Below are 5,614 nucleotides of genomic sequence, written 5' to 3'. Positions count from 1 at the left end.
TTGCCTAATACTAACAAAGCCATCTAAGAGTCTAGACACTCCTATCAGTAACCAATGACATCACTGTATAACAATTTAATGTTCCCCAAAATGCAAAATGTCAGCCATCTCTATGCTGGTTAAGTTTCAGTAATACAATCCTGTTGGTTATATAAACAAAGTAATACAAAACCCACCCAACCCTTAAAATATAAGTGTTCTAAAGGCTGGCCTTTTCTTCAATTCCATCACAAAAGAAAATCTTATACCATGCAAATTTTAACAGAAAGACCACTGACAAAATAACATCTACATCCATGGCTTTCATACATAGAGCAGCATCAATAAAACTTCTTAGTTAGAAGTTGTATACATTAAGTTCACCCAGAAAAACATCCATAGCAATAAACCAAAATAAAAGGAATTTTAATGTACATCACTCAGAGGTACTCTAACAATTGTATCTCTACAATCATTTCTTAAAATGTTTCTATATACTTGAGCAAACTAACTGTTAGCAGTATCTATACACCGAGAAAATGTCATTAAACAATTATTTAGAAACTTCATACACTGTATCCTCAAATGCACATAAACAAAATGCTTTTCTAATTAACACTTCCCATGTCATTTTCTATTACCCTTATGCACTCAAAAAGTGAATACAGAATTGTATTTATCTTTAAAATGTGACCTGAGAATTCCTTTCTAACAACTGTTCTAGAATAAAATTCTACCAAATACATTTTTAGAAGCCTCCCTAGGAAACGAGCTATTTAGCCACAGCAACTACATTAACAAGCTTAATAGATTCATGTTCAAAATCTAAGTGTTTGCTTTTAACTAGTTACATTCCAAGATTATGCAAAAAAATACAACTATTACGCATTTAATTTCATTGTCTGGCTTACCTAAGGCACAATGAACAATTCATACACATTTATCATTCAATGTGTGTCTTATATTTTCATTTCAATACTATTATCCAAACAGAATTTTCCCACATATTTAAACAAACTCATAAGGTAAATATGTCCAGGAAAAAAAGTTTATATAATTTGAGTATTTGGAGCTCTTTCACAATGCTAGCAGGAGTTGGGGAATGACGTCCTTACTGCATGTGCACGCAAGTATATCATGTGCAGGGCTTTTACTGGTAAACCTTCCAAAGGCAAGCAGACTCTCCACAGCAAGAAAAAAAATATTCTCGGCTGATGAAGTTCAGGCAAGATATTTCTTTCTTCCAGGGTTTTCCAGCTGATGAGGCACCTAGCTGAATTCAACAAATGTTATCCTTCCCCTTCTATCCATATATTCCTGCAGGGTTGGCTTGTCAACTTGAGTTTGTACAGACTAGCCAATATATTTCAAGTTTTATATATCTGAAATGTTTTTCAATTCAAAAGATAATTCTTTATGTACCTGCCAAGCCAAGAATCTGGAGTTCGAGTTGTTCTGATGCTGTAAGGAGCAGGCAGACAGAGTAGATCTGGACCACGGCTCTACAGCGGACTCTGGTCAAAGACCCTTCAAAGCAGACATCTCCAAGGGGGTTTAGACTTCCACTGCAGTCTAGAAATAAAAGTTCTCCAGAAGTCCCAAAAAGATCTGTAAACTACAATTTTCTCAATGCTGGGGTAGTCACTCAGACTACTCACTCCTGCTTATACATTTCAACCAAAAAATGGTTCACAAATCTACCCCAAATCATACATTGTAATCAGCGTTTCTTGCTGCAAAAAATTTCTGAAAATTTTTAAGGATGAGAGGATTAGTGAGGGAATGCCACAAAATATACTAATCCAAATGTTTGGTGCCCACAAGTGGGCGGTTTCCAGTGTTTACTGTGGCAAAAGATGTTCTAAATATTATAAACGTATGCAATCTTTGTCCTCTTCCTTGATTATTGCTCATTTCCAAAAGTCTTGAAACATGACAACTGCTTATTTATCAAGAAAATCTGATGAGATTTGTCTTTTTTCCCCACATCAGCTCTGCCAGATAGATGAATTAAACAATCTGAGGTTAGAAGCAAGGGGAGCAGTTGAAAGTATGTGAATACAGTTAAGATGACAAAGCACTCAGTCGGAAGAGTAACTCCAGGTCAGTTATCTAATGGAGTGAACAGTATCTTTTGTACAGTTAAGTTTCTAAAGGAAATAATCCTGGTCCATCTTTTTTAAGTTGCAATTTAGCCCATGAATGAAAGCTGTTTCCTTGCCCCTTAGCTGGCATCTCCTTTATTCGACTCTTCAGAATTGACAGTCAAATGTATCACAGTGATCTTAAAAAGATGTTTCTGAATGTAAATGAGTTTGAAATATTTCACAAATTTACTTTCTGCTTATTTTCTTGTTCAATGATCTGTTCATGATTTGTACATTTTCAAAACAATTTTCCAAGACTTTTTGTTTACTTTGAGCCATAGATCGTGTTTATGCACACTACAGGATTCAACAGAGTAAATAACCAATATATGTTGCCAACCCAAATACAATAGATGCATTTTCATTTATTTTTATGTTGTCAACTAATCTTAACACACTAACAAGTACACCCTCTTATCCTCTCCAACAGCAATCTCCTCTTGATTTCCAACAGGTTTGCTCAAAGGACAAGTTCATGTGAACACATGCTTCTTTTTTTAACCCGGAATATTTATTCTCCAGTGAGCTAGCCTGAAGCAGGTGGAGGCATCCAATAAAATACAATCTTAAGGAATCACCTTTTCTATTTTTAATAACCCCCCAACCAGACATCTGGCAATGTCGTAGCAACCTCTCTACTTGATGAAAGAGACAACTTTAATTTAAAGCAAGACAGTATGTCCCAGTTCCCTACTCTCAGCTATGTGGTACAATGAAATGCCCTTGTTCTTGATCTAAACCCTAACAAAGAATGGAGAAAAAAAATCAAGGGGAAACTGACAGCCATACTTTGCCTGTACTCTACTAAAGGGCAAGTTTGTTATACTTTCTTCATTCATGTCCTAACTCCACCAATGACTGTGGTAACAACATACCAATGAAATAAAAATTGACTATCCATCAAACACATACTAGATGCTAATTATTATGCTAGGCCTTGAAGACAAAGCAGTAAAAAGTATAGTCAAGGCATCTGATAAACCATTAATGTTTCTTTCTCCTTAAAGGGGAAAAATATCCAAAAAGTCAGTCTATTTAGCCTTTTGGAACCATATTTTCAAATTCTGCTACGTACTCATCTTAGACAAATGAAAAGCATTATTTCAGTAGGTCAAAGCTTTTAAAGAAGGTATCATCATTGTGACTTTAACAATTTCTAAGAGATGTTTTTTTTTGTTTTTGTTGCTACCTGACATCATTGCCTATGGCTGTAATCCACTCAGTAGATAAAACACCCAGTCTACCTAAAATGTGAAGCCACGGTGTCCAGCCACGCTCACTGGAGTTACACGTTGTACAACTGACATTACAACAGAAAGTACAATGTCCCAAATTTGTTGCCACCCTCCAAAATAATTTCAATAATTCCTAGGCCATATATATTTTTAAATCCTCTGTAATTTCTTCTTATTTTGTTCAGTCCAACCCAAAGAAATCTGCTTGTTTGAAGTCTGGGTTTCTTGCTCAGTTGCTGTATCACAGAAAATGACTCTGATTTGACCTGAATATGTCCATATTCTTCACCACTTCCAAACCTGAAGGAGTCTCAACTAAAGTGGCTAATTTTACTGTTTTAAAGTAAAAGAGAACAGTCTATTCCCAAAGAGAATCATCACTGGAAAACAGTACTAAATTTCAAAAAACAGCTATAGCCACTGGAATGCCAACCTGTATGTTGAAATTTCCCAAACCCAACACACGTAAATCCACCAGAAGTAGATGCTTAAAATCAAATAAACAATTAATAAAACAAGTTATGAAGAGTTCAGTAATTAACATTAAGCGCAAACAGGATTACCTTTCCTTCCTCCAAAAGGGTAGCTATTAGACAGAAATTACCATACTATATTCACTGAGATTATAACTGCTCTTAAAATGTTATTTTTTTAAAACTACTGTTTTCTGGAATTCTTGTTTTCTTTTATCCAAAGGGAATTTATATGAACTGAATTTACTCAAATTTAATTTAGATTTGAATGGGTATAGTTGATACACTGCTAGGAAAATTATCAAATAAGCTTGTCTCCTCCTATGAGGTAGGTAATTTAAATTTATGTTAGAAATGTATTACTGTAAGTGATATATCTCTATATTCCCAGGAAATTAAGTGTTTATGTCCTCTCATGCATTTGAACACACTGGCTACTAACAGTCATGCCTACTAGTAACAACCTTGCAAGAAAAAAAATATAGCATTCTACATTGATTTACATTATTACATAAGACAACTTTCTCTCAAGATTCCCTGGTCATGATCACATTTAAAAATATGTGGTAACAAGATATATCATTTTTTTCCCATATCAGTGTACATTAAAAGACATATAAGAGCACTATAAGTGTGGTTCCTAGATCTCCAGCATCTAGGAACTTGATAAAAATCAACTTTTCATATTTACACCTAATAAGCCAGAAACACTAAGGTCAGGACCCAGAAAACTGGGTTTAAAAACCCCTCAGGTGATTCTTATCCACACTAAATTTAAACAAATCACTGACTAACCAAAGCTATCTAGAAATATAGTCCTTTATTGATTCTAATAATTTAGCAAGAACAGACATTTAATCAGCACACTTCGCTACTTAAAACAATCTCAGTAAAAGACAATATTACCTTTTTATGGTCATCTCAAGAAAAGGTATAGAAGCTAACATGGGAAAGGTAGCCGACATTCTCTCTCTGAAGTAAAACAGAAACTTCCATGTAAATGATAATTCTGATTCCTGACATATACCACCCATTGTCCCACAATTCAACCCGTGCAAGTTTTTCATTATTTCCAACAAATGAAACAATCGTAACATTACTCTCAATTTACCTGTCTCCCTTCATACAACTCAAGAACATGTTCCAACCATATTAAAATTTGCTTACTGGCCGGGCACGGTGGCTCACGCCTGTAATCCCAGCACTTTGGGAGGCCGAGGCAGGCAGATCACCTGAGGTCAGGAGTTCCAGACCAGCCTGGCCAACGTAGTGAAACACTGTCTCTATTAATTAAAAACAAACAAACAAACAAAAAACTAGCCAGGCATGGTGGCGATCGCCTGTAATCCCAGCTACTCGGGAGGCCGAGGCAAGAGAATTGCTTGAACCTGGGAGTCGGAGGTTGCAGTGAGCCGAGACTGCGCCACTGCACTCCAGCCTGGGCGACACAGTGGGACTCCATCTCAAAAAAAAAAATTTTTTTTGCTTATTTTTCTCCTAGTACTCATTAATGCGATTTGCCATCTATTGCTAACTCATTCCTTCCACTACTCTCAGCAAATTACTTTGATTATGAATTAGCATGGCTGGACCCCAGGCTCTCTTTGCAGGAATGGAAAGTGTCATCCAATTTAAGAAATAATGATTCTCATCATTAAGCCAACCCTCCTCCTACTACTACACCAACACACACACACACACACACACACACACACGTGTCATCTCTTCCAGAGATTATTTTCAGGGGATTTATTTTAAGCCATCTGTGAAGTATCACCCC

This window comes from Colobus angolensis, unplaced genomic scaffold (genome assembly GCF_000951035.1).
Source record: "Colobus angolensis palliatus isolate OR3802 unplaced genomic scaffold, Cang.pa_1.0 Scaffold211, whole genome shotgun sequence".
Lineage (NCBI taxonomy): Eukaryota > Metazoa > Chordata > Mammalia > Primates > Cercopithecidae > Colobus > Colobus angolensis.
This window is presented reverse-complemented; position numbering follows the sequence as displayed.